Source organism: Drosophila rhopaloa, unplaced genomic scaffold, assembly GCF_018152115.1.
Source record: "Drosophila rhopaloa isolate 14029-0021.01 unplaced genomic scaffold, ASM1815211v1 contig_133, whole genome shotgun sequence".
NCBI classification, from domain to species: domain Eukaryota; kingdom Metazoa; phylum Arthropoda; class Insecta; order Diptera; family Drosophilidae; genus Drosophila; species Drosophila rhopaloa.
The window spans coordinates 715,107-732,384 of NW_025335010.1; the positions used below are offsets into that span (position 1 = coordinate 715,107).

At 40.8% G+C, this 17,278-nt stretch overlaps 1 protein-coding gene across 2 annotated transcripts in view; it reads right to left on the reverse strand.

The window, feature by feature from the left end:
- LOC108049303 (transcription-associated protein 1) overlaps window positions 1-17,278 on the reverse strand; it is a 466,810-nt gene that overhangs the window by 192,750 nt on the left and 256,782 nt on the right. The gene's annotated exons all lie outside the window — the stretch shown is intronic.

The following is a 17,278-nucleotide window of genomic DNA, read 5'->3' on the forward strand; positions in this document are numbered from 1 at the left end:
CTGGCTCTGATCTAGTAATTTATGAGCACCATCTGTCCGCAATAAAATCTGTACTATCCCTTCTTTCTAACAGAGACCTTTTGATTGTTTTGGGTGACTTTAATCTTCCTGATATTTCTTGGTCTCCTCCCACTGACTCACTTGTCGCTATACCTTTATCCGCCCATGATTTTGTAGATGGCCTTTTAGAATTATCGTTCCAGCAAGTAAGCTTTAATCGAAATTCTTTAAATAGACTAATAGATCTTGTGTTTGTTTCAGACCCGTCCGAGGTCACGGTATGTAGAATTGACGCTCTTGTTGTACCTGAAGACCGATATCATCCAACAATGGAATTGACAATTTGCCTCCCCTGCTCTGATACCCTCTCTCCTTTAGTGCCCCCAACTAAAATGAGATGTTTTCGTAAATGTGACTATAATAAACTAAACGATATGATTTCTCATTATAATTGGACAGACTTGTACAATTGTACAGACATTGAAAGTGCCACTGAACTATTCTATTTAGCGTTAAATACTTTTTTTAATGAATGCGTTCCTGATAGGTTTCCTTCAAACCTAAACAGGCCTCCTTGGTTTACCAATGCGCTTCAAAGACATAAAAACTTTAAATCTAATACTTATAAAAAATATACAAAATCGGGTAAGCCATCAGATTTTTCGAAACATGTAGTGGATCGATCGGATTTTAATGTTCTCAACAGTAATTGCTATTCTATGTATCTAAATCGATGTAAACAGTTTTTCAACTTTGTTAATGCCAAGCGTAAGTCATCGGCATTGCCTTTATCGGTACGTCTAAACTCAACGGAGGCATCGACGGATTCTGACATTGCTGATTTATTTGCTGAGTTTTTCCAAACCACTAAATAAGGCAAATCGTATTTTTACCCCTTTAATTACTGAAAATTCTCTCTTAATAGATTTAGCGACAAGAACGCCGACTTATTCTCCCGGTCCAGATGGACTTCCTGGATGTGTGCTCAAGTTTTGTGCGTCAACCAATTATAAACCGATTCTTAAACTTTTCAATTTGTCTATTTCATCATCAGTTTTTCCTACTATCTGAAAGGACTCTTTTATTATTCCACTTCATAAAAAGGGTGCGAAGGCTGATGCCAAGAATTATAGAGGTATTTCCAAATTGTCGGCAATTCCTAAAGCATTTGAACGTATTATCACTTCTCATTTGCAACATTTATGTTCCTCGCTTATATCACCGTGTCAGCATGGTTTTGTTAAGCGAAGATCGACCACCACCAATCTTCTGGAATTGTTGTCTATTGTAATAAATGGATTTCAGAAAAAATTGCAGACTGACGTTATATATACAGATTTTAGTAAGGCCTTTGACTCCGTCAACCACTCTCTTCTTTTATTCAAATTAGATCTGCTTGGGTTTCCTGGTAATCTATTAACTTGGATTTCAAGTTACTTGAATGGTAGGACTCAGAGGGTTATATTCAAGAATTCTATTTCAAAATTGATCTACGTGACATCTGGAGTCCCTCAGGGAAGTCATCTGGGCCCAAGAGTATGGACACACCAGAAACAACTGCGGGCTTCGTTCAGTCTGCGTAGCTTGTGGTGGCTTCCACAAATCCGAACCTTGCCCTGCAAGCAAAGAAGACCCAAAGACAAAGAAATGCGCTAACTGTGGAGATAACCATACCGCAAACTACAGGGACTGCCCGGTCTATAAAGAGCTGAAGAGTCAGTTTCAACAAGCAAAACAAGCACGCTCCCAGAATGCACGAAATGCGTACGTGCAATCCCAAATCACACCTAATAGTTTCTTTGTGAAAGCAGCCAGATCTTCATTTGGGCCCCTCAACACAAATGGGGGAGTTTCATACGCCAGTGCCCTAAAATCAGGACTTGCCAATCAGATGGGGGTTCCCACAAGCTCAATGCTCTGAGCAAAATATAATAACACCTCAGCAAGCAATAGGACAAATACCAACCAGCATGGAAACCATGATGCTGACTTTACAACAGGGTATAATGGAATTTATGTCCTTCATGAAAACAACAATGACAAACCTTATGCAAAATCAAAACATTTTAGTAAATTTGCTCACATCCCAACAATCTAAATAATCGATGTCTTGTCTTCGAATATCCATGTGGAATGCCAATGGCGTTTCACGGCACAAACTTGAAATAACTCAATTCCTCAATGAAAACCAAATAGATGTAATGCTGCTGGCAGAAACGCATCTCACAAGTAAATACAACTTCTAAATAAGAGGTTATACTGCACAGATCATCCGTACGGTAAGGCTCACGGAAGAACTGGAATCTTAATCAGGGAACGCACCAATTTCACCAGAGGTTTGCAACAAATTATTTGCAGGCTACATCTATAAAACTACAAGCAGGCAACGGCAGTATCACTATAGCCGCTGTCTATTGCCCACCGCGTTTTACAATAACTGAAGAGCAATTCTTGGACTTCTACAATTCACTCGGAGATCGCTTTATAGCAGGAGGAGACTACAACGCCAATCACACGCACTGGGGATCAAGACTCGTGACCCCCAAAGGAAGACAACTGTATAAAGCAATCATAAATTTGAGCAACAAACTCGACTACTTCTCCCCTGGCAGCCCCACATATTGGCCAGCTGACCCCAGAAAACTCCCGGACTTAATTGACTTCGCTGTGACCAAGAACATCCCAAGAAATTTAGTAAGCGCCGAATCGCTATCGGACTTATCATCGGACCACTCGCCTGTTTTAATAACTCTCCTTCAAAGCTCGAAAGTAATTGAGCACCCCTTCAGGCTGATCTCGACTAGAACTAACTGGCTAAAGTACAAAAAGTACGTAAGTTCCCACATTGAACTAACACCACAGTTAAACATAGAAAACGACATCGACTTCTGTGCTGATGCCCTGGAGTCAGTACTCGTGGCAGCAGCCAAAATCTCAACACCAGAAGAAACAATCGTGCGTAGCAACCAATACAAAACTAATCTGCAAATCGAACAACTGGTTCGGGAAAAACGACGTCTACGACGCGTTTGGCAATCCTGCAGATCGAAGCAACTCTATAATGATGCCACCCGCAGACTCACCAAAACCGTCAAGCAAGAAGAGGAGCTTGCGCAGCGCCGGTACATCGAGAAACTGTCGCCGACCAGTACAAAGCATCCTTTGTGGAGAGCTCACCCAAATTTAAGCTCTCGGATAGAATCAGTCACTCCGATTAGAAACTCCTCGGGTACTTGGGCCCGCAGTGACGAAGACAGAGCCGAAACTTTTGCTTTACACCTACGAAATGTATTTCAGCCAAACGCCGCCACAAACTCTCTTCAACTACCGCCGCTTAGCTCTGAAATTGCAATTAACCCGATTTTGTTTCAAGCACCTGAAATTTCTAACGTCATTAGGAAGCAAATAAAACCGAAAAAGGCTCCAGGAGGCGACCTAATAACCCCAAAAATGATAATTGAACTTTTAAACTGCGCAGTGGATGTTATATGCAAGCTATTTAACGGGATCACAAAACTTGGCTACTACCCCAAAAAATGGAAAAAGTCCGTGGTTATAATGATACCGAAGCCTGGGAAAGACCACACAATTCCCTCATCGTACAGGCCAATAAGCTTACTATCGTGCCTGTCCAAATTACTGGAAAAATGCCTGCTCACGCGCATTACACCATATTTAAGAGAACAAAACTTAATCCCGGCACATCAATTCGGGTTTCGTGAAAGCCACGGAACCATCGAGCAAGTCAACCGGATAACTTCAGAAATTCGTACAGCCTTCGAACATCGGGAATATTGTAGTGCGATATTCCTCGACGTCTCTCAGGCATTCGACCGAGTGTGGCTTGAAGGCCTTATGCATAAAATCATAACATTACTGCCAGAAAACACTCATAAGTTACTTAAGTCGTACCTCTACCACAGAGTCTTTGAGGTTAGATGCAATACAACGACATCCAACGAGTATAACATTGAAGCCGGAGTCCCACAAGGTAGCGCCCTGGGCCCTACCCTGTTTATTCTATACACAGCAGACATCCCTACGAACGAGAGGCTGACTACGTCCACATTTGCTGACGACACCGCAATCCTGAGCCGCTCGAGATGCCCAACTAGAGCAACAGCTCAACTGGCTGATCATTTGGTGGTAGTTAAAAAGTGGCTATCAGACTGGCGAATCAAAATTAATGAACAAAAGTGTTTACAAGTGTTTAAGTGTTTAAAACGTTTACCCTTAACAGACAATCATGCCCCCCGCTGACTTTGAATAGTACTCAGATTCCCCAAGCCAGCGATTTAACATATCTCGGCGTCCACCTCGACAGAGGCTTAACCTGGCGGAGGCACATTGAATGCAAGAAAGTACATCTCAGACTTAAAGCTAGCAGCCTACACTGGATTATAAATTCTCGATCACCCCTGCGTCTGGACATTAAAGTTCTCAACTCCACCCTTAAGCCCATTTGGACCTACAGCTCCCAGCTCTGGGGAAACGCGAGCAACAGCAACGTTGACATCATACAGCGCTCACAATCAAAAATCCTGCGAGCAATCACTGGGGCACCATGGTATGTTCGGAACGAAAATATCCACAGGGATCTGGGCATACCACCGGTCAAAGATGAAATAGCAAAGCTGAGAGCGGCCTACCATAACAAGCGTACACTGCAGCCAAATAATCTCGCAAGGAAACTAGGACGGGTTTCGAACAGAACTCGTCTGCATCGTAACGATCTACCAGCCCAGCAATAAATATTAGGGCACGTTAGTCTAAATTCAGTATACATGACTGTAAGTTAAGTTATATTCTTAAGATTTGATATACTTATTGTTAGTCTCATATAGAGAAGATTCAATAAATAAAGCATATATTTAAAAAAAAAAAAAAATTCTTGTCCCGAAGGCCACCATTGCGGAGCCCTTACATATACTTCTAGACAAGAACGTACCATGGACATGGCGTCCAGTGCACCAAAAAGCATTCGCAGAACGTCAGATATACACCATGATAGAATGGGTAACTGATCCCACTGTCACCGCGAACACCTTAGCAACCAACACGTCTAAGGATTGCAGCCTCAGGAAGGTGCTCAACTGGGTGTTAAGGGGATGGGGTAGTGTTAAAGTTCAGCGTGATGATAACCTGTTCCCTTTCTTTGTTCGGCGAAACGAACTGACCAGTAACCAAGGAATATTCAGATATTTCCCTTATGGACAGGCAGGAAATTCTCTCTGCGTTACACGCGCACATCCCGGGAATCGTTCGAATGAAGGCTTTAGCCCGCAGTTACGCCTGATGGCCCGGTCTGGATGCAGATATCGAAAAGGCGGTGAGTCAATATTTAGTGTGCCAACATACGCGCAATTTCCCCTCAAGATCGGACGTACATCACTGGGAGTCTGCCAAGAAACCATGGACCCGCCTGCACATTGATTTCGCCCGACCGTTCCAAGGGAACACGTTTGTCTTAGTCGTCGATTCCTTAACGAAGTGGCATGAAGTTTTCCCCGTCAAATCGACATCCGCGTCAGCAGCAATCACCTTCCTTCGGCAGCTGTTCGCCGCTCATGGCATTCCGGATAAAATCGAGTCGGACAACGGAACTGCTTTCACCTCCGAGGAGTTTAAGTTGTTTACAAAAAAAAAACAATCGGGTCCGTCACATCCGATCATTGCCGTTCCACCTTGCAACCAACGGGAAGGCCGAACGAATTGTTTAAACCACGAAGAGTTACTTGAAGAAACTATATCGTCACACTGACATCAACTTAGCTTTGGCTCGTTTTGTCTTTCTACGCCACATTCGGTCACAAAGCCTTCGCCAGCAGAGTTACTGTTCAATAGGAAGCTCCAGACATTCTTTGACAAATTAAGTCCAGGCGAAATATCAAATGGTAAGATCTGCGAGGCCCAAGTTCAAGAGTCTTTTGTTACAGGCAGCCCCGTTCGGGTCCGAAACTATGCAAGCGATCCCAAGCGGATTAAAGGCAACGGGACTGATTTCCTATTTGGTGTGTCTGGAAGACGACCGATCAGTCAGACGGCAACTAGATCAGCTGCGATTGCGCAATCCTTCGCAGCAGCCAACACTAAAAGAGATATTATCACCAATTTGCTGATCCCCTCTAACCCCAGCTGAAGCTGTAGCTGGCGAATCGACAACTCCAGTTGGGCCACAGCGCTCGCCTGAGCCAATCGAAACTGGAGGGCCGCCGCGCAGGTCGGCCCGTGACCGTCGCCGCCCTCAGTTCTACGATCCGTCTGGGTGTTATGTTTGCAACTGCATTATCCCGCTCAGCGATCTTGCCATCTGAAGTCTGTCTTCACTTAAAAAATTTTTTTTTACCTCCGATACCAATAAATAAACTATGATTCATATTAGTTTTTAAAATACTCAAACAATTTTTTTTTACCTCCGATACCAATAAATAAATTATGATTCATATTAGTTTTTAAAATAAGTTCTTAATTAGTTTTTAATAAAGCTGCCAGGAATCTGATAAATGGTCAACATTGTTAGTTTAATGTCGGAAGGACAATGACCTTAACGAGAACTCCATGGCCGGAAGAGATAGGCCGCTACCTGGACGGGGTCTCGCTGACCTACCGAGTCGATCAGTTTGCCCCTTCCAACAAAGGCGACGGTCTAGGGTAACTCAGAGGTACGTCACCTTTTATTTGTGCTTAAGCGTATTCCTATCATGTAGAGGCTACGTGAACGACCATCCAGCGTGGCATACTGCGTTTTCTCTCTTAAATTCTTAAAAATTAAGATTTTTGTCCGCTGCATTTGCGAATTGATTTAAATTCCTATCAGCTGTCTATATTTTGCTGTGATAGTTTTTCTTACATAATTCTGGTTAATGCCGGAGATTCTAAGTTTCAAAGGATTGATCGTCTGTCCATATCATAAATGCTGTTGACTCAAACCTTACGAAAAACTAAATGACAGTAGTTTTATATATGTATATTTGTAACATAGAGTAGGCAAGCAGATCTACTAAAGGCACACTGGTTAACAGCAGCAGAAGTCTTACATCAGAGTAACAGCAGAAGAAGAAGAGAAGGAGCAGCCGAACAGAGTAACAGCAGAAGAAGAAAAGAAGTAGCAGCTGAACAGAGTAACAGAAGAAGAAGAAGAAGTAACATTAAAAACAAATTAGTAGCAGGAGAGAATCGAATCAGTCGAACGTGTGTGGAAAATCAGTAGAAAGTAGCAGCATTTATCCAGTAGTTTAATAAAAGCCAATTGTTATATTCATTACCTGTGCACCGCGAAATAATATTAACAAACAGTACTCAATAATATCTCACATATATATTAGGTGTGAATTAGTGTTACTCTTTTTTTTCGAACTTTGTGGTTTTATTGAAACAAAAATGGTGCTAAATCGATTATTTATTATTCATATGTTGCATTCTTAATACTCATAAAAAATCCCAACTTCCTAACTTTAAAAACACCAAAGTTATGGCATTTCCAATCGTTCAGTTACATGGCAGCTATAGGATATAGTCGGCCGATCCACATTTGATAGGTCAGATTGATTGGCCAAAAATAAAACCCATAGAAAATCCCAACTTCCTAACTTAATAAACACCAAAGTTATGGCATTTCCGATCAATCAGTTATATGGCAGATGTATAGTCGACCGATCCTTATGAAATTTGCTAGGTCGGATTGATTGGCTAAATATAAAACACATAAGAAATCCCAACTTCCTAACTTTAAAAACACTAAAGTTATGGCATTACCGATTGTTCAGTTATATTGAAGCTACAGGATATAGTCGGCCAATCCTTATGATATTTGGTAGATCAGATTCATTGGTCAAAAATAAATCCTATAGAAAATTCCAACTTCCTAACTTTACAAACTCCAAAGTTATGGCATTTCCGATCAATCAGTTGTATGGCAGCTAGAGGATATAGTCGGCCGACCCTTATGAAATTTGATATGTCGGATTGATTGGCCAAATATAAAACCAATAGCAAATCCCAGCTTCCTAACTTTACAAACACTAAAGTTATGGAATTTCCGATCGTTCAGTTATATGGTAGCTATAGGATATAGTCGGCCGATCCCGGCCGTTCCGACTTATATACTGCGTGCAAAGGAAAGAAGGGTGTGTGCAAAGTTTCAATTCGACATCTTTAAAACTGAGAGACTAGTTCGCGTAGAAACAGACAGACGGACAGACGGACATGCTTATATCAACTCAGGAGGTGATCCTGATCAAGAATATACATACTTTATAGGGTCGGAGATGTCTCCTTCACTGCGTTGCACACTTTTGACCAAAATTATAATACCCTCTGAAAGGGTTTGGTGCCGCATTCCTCAAAAGCCACCAGCAGAGGAAACGAGACAACAACCAGAAGGAAAGAAGATCAGAAAAAGAAAACGGTATTTTCAAGCAGACTACCGGTAAAGGTATTGCGCAACAGAATTATTATGACAAATGAAAAGGAACCACAAGATGAGAAAGTGGAAAAATACGAGGGACCAAGTGGATGAGGGACAGGTGGAAACAATCGCCGAAACGACACAAACGTCTTAGAAGAAAACACGCAGACTCTCCAAAACACTAAAGTTATGGCATTACCGATTGTTCAGTTATATTGAAGCTACAGGATATAGTCGGCCAATCCTTATGATATTTGGTAGATCAGATTCATTGGTCAAAAATAAATCCTATAGAAAATTCCAACTTCCTAACTTTACAAACTCCAAAGTTATGGCATTTCCGATCAATCAGTTGTATGGCAGCTAGAGGATATAGTCGGCCGATCCTTATGAAATTTGATATGTCGGATTGATTGGCCAAATATAAAACCAATAGCAAATCCCAGCTTCCTAACTTTACAAACACTAAAGTTATGGAATTTCCGATCGTTCAGTTATATGGTAGCTATAGGATATAGTCGGCCGATCCCGGCCGTTCCGACTTATATACTGCGTGCAAAGGAAAGAAGGGTGTGTGCAAAGTTTCAATTCGACATCTTTAAAACTGAGAGACTAGTTCGCGTAGAAACAGACAGACGGACAGACGGACATGCTTATATCAACTCAGGAGGTGATCCTGATCAAGAATATACATACTTTATAGGGTCGGAGATGTCTCCTTCACTGCGTTGCACACTTTTGACCAAAATTATAATACCCTCTGAAAGGGTTTGGTGCCGCATTCCTCAAAAGCCACCAGCAGAGGAAACGAGACAACAACCAGAAGGAAAGAAGATCAGAAAAAGAAAACGGTATTTTCAAGCAGACTACCGGTAAAGGTATTGCGCAACAGAATTATTATGACAAATGAAAAGGAACCACAAGATGAGAAAGTGGAAAAATACGAGGGACCAAGTGGATGAGGGACAGGTGGAAACAATCGCCGAAACGACACAAACGTCTTAGAAGAAAACACGCAGACTCTCCAAGATTTGGTTAAACTTCTCACGTTGAAAATTAGCGCCGATGAAATTGACAAAAGAAATGATGCGAAGCTGGTAGTGGAAAATTTTGCCAAAATAATTACTGAGTTCAGTGGAGAAAATATGTCAGTGCAGCAGTGGTTTAATAACTTCGAATTAAACGCCCACGCATATGGGCTTAACGACAAACAGAAATACGTACAAGCTTGTGCCAAAGTGACTTGTACTGACGCTCTTTTTCTCTAGTCTACAGAAGTGTACGAGTACAGCCAGCTGCGTCACCAACTTATAACGGAATTCGAGTGCGATTGTTTATGCAGTGCCCAAATTCACAATCAGCTGTCTGTGCGAGTGAAAGCAAACAACGAAAGCTTTCACGAATACATGCTACAGGTAATTCGGTACATTGTCGACGGATTGAGGCTTAAAACGGTTTACAAGTACACCTTGTATGGATGCAGTTCTTACAAGCAGCTAAAAGAGAAATACGAAATCTACGAACGAACGCGTCAGATCGATGATAATGTGATGGTGAAGAAGAAAGAATCACAGCCGCTCGCAATGAAGCCCGAGCACAACAGCTATGTGAGAAACTGCACTGCTACAATTGTGGATCCCAAGAACATCTACGCAAGGATTGCCGAGCTGCATTAAAGTGTCGATTTGCTATGACTTTATATCCAAATTCACAATGAGGTCGACGCCGGAAGGATATCAGTTTTCTCCTTTGAATGAGGAGGAAACTATGAACACGAATCAGTTAAGTATATACAATGTGGTTAAAGAAAACACTGATATAGATGTCCCCTCACAGTACAGAGATACCGTCCAATCGATGATTGAAGAATTTTTGGAAAAGAAACAGACTGCTGTGTGCCCGTTCACGCTGAAAATTTTATTAGATGAGAACATAACACCGTTTCGACATGCTCCAAGCCGAGTGGCTATTAGCGAAGCTGATGAAGTCAAGCTGCAGATTGATATATGGCTGAACGCTGGAATAATACGGCGCTCATCCTCAAATTTCGCCAGCCGCATAGTCATTGTCAAGAAAAAAGATGGGAGCAACAGGGTCTGCGTGAACTATCGCCAGTTGAACAAGATGGTGCTAAAAGATTGCTTCCCCGTTCCAATCGTTGAAGATGTGCTTGAAAAACTGGAAAATGCAAAAATGTTCACCATAATGGACTTGGAAAATGGTTTCTTCCACGTTCCAGTCGAAGAAAGCAGCAAGAAGTATACAGCGTTCATAACGAATGAGGGCCTCTTTGAATTCAATCGAGCGCCTTTCGGTTATTGCAATTCGCCAGCAGTCTTCATCCGCTTCATTGGTCATTTTTGCAAAACCTCATAAATGAAAACATTCTGGATCTTTACATGGATGACATTGGTATACACGCCGAAACTGCCGACGAATGCCTGGGAAGGGTAAAGAAGGTTATAGATGCAGCAGCTGAATACGGGCTGAAGATGAAGTGGAAGAAATGTCGATTCCTGCAGTCCTCAATAACATTTTTGGGACATCAAGTTGGAGGAGGAGAAATTAAGCCAGGACCGGAGAAAACCAAAGCCATTAGAAAGTTTCCAATTCCGCAAAACATCAGGGCGGTGCAGTCGTTTTTGGGGTTAACTGGGTTTTTCTGTAAGTATATAACAAACTATTCACTGATCGCAAAACCATTAACGAATTTGCTGCGAAAAGACGTTAAATTTAAAATGGGTCTGGAGCCAGGCGGTCGCCATATTAAAGGAAGCATAGGTGAGCGCGCCGGTGCTAAGACTCTACCGCAGGAATGCAAAAACCGAGATACACACCGACGCGTCGAAGCATGGGTTCGCAGCTACGCTGTTACAGTGGCATGCATCCGGTCTTACTCTGGAGCAAGAAAACTTCGGAGACTGAAGCACGACAGCATAGCTATATACAAGAAGCCAAAACTATTTTTCTCGCATGCAAAAAATTCCGTCAGTACATACTCGGTGACTGATTCCGCCGCTTTTAAACAAACGTTAAGCAAAAAGGACGTTCCGCGAGAGGTAGCCCAATGGATACTGTACCTGCAGGACTACAGTTTCGAGGTGGAACACAGACCAGGAGAGCGGCTGAAGCACGTGGATTGCCTGAGTCGATACCCAATTGATGTCATGATGGTATCGTCGGAAGTCACACCAAGAATCAAAAAAGCCCAGCAGGAGGATACGATGATTAAAGCAGTCTCCGAAATGCTGAAAAGTAAGCCATATGACAACTTTAAATTAAAGGCTGGTCTGGTGTACAAGGTTGTGCAGGGAACGGATCTGTTAGCAATACCGAAATCGCTGGAAAGAGAGATAATAACAGAGGCACACAACGCAAGCCACAAAAGACAATGCATGCCATACAGCAGAGTTATTGGATCCCACATTTAGAAGGGAAGGTACAGCAGATCCTAGGAAACTGTATGAAATGTATAATCTACAACAAAAAGTTGGGTAAAAAAAAGAAGGATTTTTGCATCAAATCGACAAAGGATCAGAGCCGCTTCATACTATACACGTAGACCATCTGGGATCAATGGATGCTGCTTCAAAGCACTACAAGTATATCTACGGGATGGTTGACAGCTTTAACAAGTTCGTATGGATGTATCCCACCAAAACAACAGGTGCAGACGAAGTCCTCAAGAAGTTACGGGAATGGTCGGACATCTTTGGTAATCCGGCTCGTATAGTAAGCGATCGCGTCTAGCTTTGAGGAATTTGTAAAGGAAGAAAACATCGAACACGTTTGGAGCACCACAGGAGTTCAAAGAGGCAATGGACAAATAGAACGTGTAAACCGATCCATCCTGAGCATTATTGCAAAGTTGTCGTCGGAGGAACCTGGAAGATGGTACAAGTTTGTACCTCGAGTTCAGATGGCTATCAATGGCACAGTTCATGAATCTACAAAGCGTTCTCCATTTGAGCTGCTGATCAAGATAAAAATGCGTTGTAGACCAGATAGCGATATACTTCAACTACTAGAAAAGGAGATGGTTGATAACTTTGATGACGAAAGAAAGAAGATGTGACAAGAAGCAAAAGACAATATTCGGGAGGGAAATATAAGGAGCAATTTGATAAAAAGCGAAAATGAGAAAGATGGCTATCGAATTCTTAGGTCCATACGAAATAACAGAAGTGAGACGAGGCGGACGCTATAATGTACGAAAAGCAGCAGACGTCGAGGAACCCAAAAATACGAGCACGAGCAATGATATCATGAAACTATGGAGTTTTTCTGTACACAACGAGGAGGCATGGTCATCAGGGACTGATGACTAATCAGGATGACCGAATGTAACAGAGAGTAGGCAAGCAGATCTACTAAAGGCACACTGGTTGACAGCAGCAGAAGTCGTACAGCAGAGTAACAGCAGAAGAAGAAGAGAAGTAGCAGCCGAACAGAGTAACAGCAGAAGAAGAAGAGAAGTAGCAGCCGAACAGAGTAGTAGCAGGAGAGAATCGAAGCAGCCGAACGTGTGTGGAAAATCAGTAGAAAGCAGCAGCATTTATCCAGTAGTTTAATAAAAGCCAATTGTTATATTCATTACCTGTGCACCGCGAAATAATATTAATAAACAGTACTCAATAATATCTCACATATATATTAGGTTTGAATTAGTGTTACTCTTTTTTTTTCGAACTTTGTGGCTTTGTGGCTTTATTGAAACAAAAATGGTGCTAAATAGATTATTTAAAGTATTCCCTATCGCTAGCCACTATATTCCCCATCTTTCTGTCAATTTTCGGAGACCAGCTCGGAAGAACAGTTCGTCTTTTGATGCGATCCTTGTATCGAAGTGTCGTTCTTCAATCAATCAATCGAGTCAAACTCATCAACCGAGTTTGGTAGAGGGCCCCGGTGATGGTTTTGCTCGGTTTGAGCAGCTCATAATAAATGACGCCCAGCTGTGCCCACCAAATACAAAGCATGAGCTTGGATCCATGGATATTCGGTCTTGGCGTTTATGACGATGCGTGGCCTGGGTATCTATAAGATTTTCTCCGTTGCCATCCAAAAATCCTTTCCTTTTTCCTTAAGTCGCCTCTCCATGTCTGTCGGCTTTAGCTCGTATGGCACGGAATTTCCTTGCTTCTGAATCATACCTACGACTTTGAGACGTTTGCCGACTGTTGACAAGCCAACCCCCAATGATAGCGACAATCCTTCGAGCGTTCGACACGGATCTTCGTCGAATAACGCCTTCAATTATTGATCTTCCGAAACCGTTTTTTCGGCACGAAAGTCGACATATTGAATGGTCATTTCAAATGAACGTTGTAACATTTGTGCGTAACGAATACTAATAGTCCTAGCTATGATAAGATACATTTGCGCTAGTTTCGATACATTTGCGCTTGTTTTGGTGTGCCGGAATGCAACATACACTTATAACTCCATCTCTTAGAAAACCTTTAAAACTAAATTCAACACCTAATATATTTTGCCCGTTTTTTTTTTTGGGATCTTTTGAATTAATTTGTCAATACACGAAAACAAGGTCCATCCTTGTGTGGCGTGTTCAATAAAAATGTAAAAGAAAAACCTGTGTCTTATATTCCACCATAATCTGAGTTCCCAATTTAAGCGAATAACAATTCTGCTTTGCGGTAATTTTCCAATAAATCATCAGATCGATCATGCACTAAAATGGCTGAGGATGTTAATATTTTTTATAGTGCATTGAATTACTTATATTTTCTGTGTGTTCCGTTACACTTTCCGTCAATTTAATAAAGAGTTGTCACACCTTAAGAATGTTAAGTCCATATTTTTCCATAAATTTAAAATGTGCGGATTACAATCTGCTATTTCCGATAACTAAGGGTGCTTTACGCCCGGTGTTCTAAAAGCTATCTGACTCGTTGTAGGGTCTAGTTTCTGGTCTTGTTCATATGCCAGGTCGAAGTCAAACTTAATTTTTAGTGCGAGTTTAAGGGAGGGCTCCCTTTCCTTGGATCTCCAAAAAGTTAAACCAGTCTTTTCGCTGGGCTAGACGAAGTTCCAGGCTGCGTGCTTATTTACTGCGCTGAAACCCTGTGCAGACTTATGAACAAATTATTCACCTTATTTGATGATACCTATGTCACAAAGACTCATTTCACTAGTCCGTCCAGTCCTAAAGTATTGTTCAGCAGTTTTGAGTTCTCAGTATGATGTACATATAGACTGGATAGAGTCTGTGCAAAAGAACTTTTTTTTATTTGCAAGTGCATAACCCTTGCGATCGGATTAAATATATATAAATATCGAGGAGCTCAAAACTGGTCATTACTCTCAGTGGGAAACCCGGAAAACAACAATAGGACTGAGTTTATTTTTAACTTTTTTGTTACTTAACACATAATTATATCATAAATAACAGGATAACACTCCTGTTTCTGAATGAGGTGGACTGTATTAATTTATATATAGGTTTTGAGATTTTACAAGGTTTTTTGCGATTAGCGAGCGGTTGCAGTGAAGTCAACTATATGAATGCCCAAAAAACGAGCAGAACAAAGAGAGAGCAGAAAAACGCGTGATATTTCAATACTAATGCAGATCTACTGCATTTTCGGGTATGCTTGTGAGCTTAAAGCTTTTTTGTAGAACAAAACAATGATGAGCGTTTAACTAGGTGCTATTATATGCCGATATTAAATGACTGATCTATTTCTCAACAACACCTTTTCTGAACATAGGTTCATAGACCGTCTAGACCGATATAAGGCATTCGTGTTTCTCAATACAAAAGGAAGAAACTGGCATATACCCTCCCTAAGGATCCGCCATGCAGACACAAACCTTAAATCAAAGCACTCCTCTAATACGAAAATTCACAGACAAATGTAATCTAGATTTAAGGACGCCGTGCCTAAGAAGTTTATGAAATAGCCGATATCAACACTCAGGACCAGTTGTAGTGCTCTATTCAGATATCCAAAAAAACCGCTGATGGCGCAAGATATCACAAACACCCCCCAAATGCTAGTGTGGCGAATGAGGAACGGCATTTCTCGCAAGGCCCGCACTCTAAAAGAAGGAGTAGGTCTCTCCCCTTCATAGCAGTAAACAAGCTGCTGTGTAAGTTGGAAGATGAATGCTCTGTAATCTTTCGAAAAGAAACGGACTGGCGTCAACCCATCTAAACGGAATTATGTTCTATTCCATTCTAAATATTTTTAAGCGATAGCGCTTGACACTGAGGTTTAGTATTAGTCAAGCGGTTGAATTGGATCAAAAACAACCAAGAGAGGGCTTAGGAAGCAATTGTTGTTGTTTGTTGCACCAAAAATTAGGCCATAGATATTAGATGGGATTAAAAGGATTTTCATGGCATTGGTTAAACCTCTCTTACTCAACGGAGAAACAACCTGGTGGTCTCTTAAGTTGTCTACCAAATGACAGTTATTTAATTTGCTGCGATCAGCGGCACTTTGATTTAGTGGCGCCCCATGTAGTTCACCAAACAACGCTCTAAATACTATTTACCTCAAAGAAATTTTAAATTAATTTTATTTTTAATCAATAAAAAAAGCAATCTTTGAAACTTATAAAGCGCTATTAAAAAACTGAAACTTTATTTTATATATTACCTTTTACAATAAACGGTAAGGTAAAACACAATTGTAATGTTTTTGTAAAAATCTACTAGATAGTTAGACTTCTTCTGTTTAATTCAGAAGTCAATAGGCGCCAGCAGAAAATATGTATAACTGTCATACAATAAATATTATTTATTTTAAATTAAAATTTTAAAATTTTTACAAAACCAATACAACCTTAGCTTTTTATACCCTTGCAGAGGGTATTATAATTTCAGTCAAAAGTTTGCAACGCAGGAAGGAGACATTTCCGACCCTATAAAGTATATATATTCTTGATCAGGATCACCTCCTGAGTTGATATAGCCATGTCCGTCTGTCCGTCTGTCTGTCCGTCTGAGTTTTAAAGCTATCGAATTGAAACTTTGCACACACCCTTCTTTTCTTTGCACGCAGTATATATGTCGGAATGGCCGACTATATCCTATAGCTGTCATATAACTGATTGATCGGAAATGCCATAACATTGGTGTTTGTACAGTTAGAACGTTGGAATTTTCTATAGGTTTTATATTTGGCCAATCAATCCGACCTACCAAATTAAATAAGGATCGGAAGACTATATCCTATAGCTGCCATATAACTGATGGATCGGAAATGCCATAACTTTGATGTTTGTAAAGTTAGGAAGTTGGAATTTTCTATAGGTTTTATATTTGGTCAATCAATCCGACCTACCAAATTTCATAAGGATCGGCCGACTATATCCTATAGCTGCTATATAACTGAACGATTGAAAATGCCATAACTTGGGTGTTTGTAAAGTTAGGAAGTTTGGATTTTCTATGGGTTTTATTTTTGGCCAATAAATCTGACCTATCAAATTTCATAAGGATCGGCCGACTATATCTTATAGCAGCCATATAACTGAACGATTGGAAATGTCATAACTTTGGTTTTTTTAAAGTTAGGAAGTTGGGACTTTTTATAAGTATTAAGAATGCATCATATGAATAATTTTGGAGAATATAATGTACATAATATTCTGCAAGGGTATATCAACTTCGGCTCCGCCCGAACTTAGCTTTCCTTTCTTGTTAAATTCCAATTTTTTAATTTTGTCGGAGACTTTGACGTTAAAAACACAATGTTTTGGAAAAAAATCCGCTAATTTTTCATTTTGAAATCAAAATTATGAACAAAAAAAAACTCGACAGCGTTACCTTGTAAAATATGTATAGAAATAGTGTTTAAAATTTCAAAAGGATCGGTGCAGGATTTTTTAAGTTATGAGGGG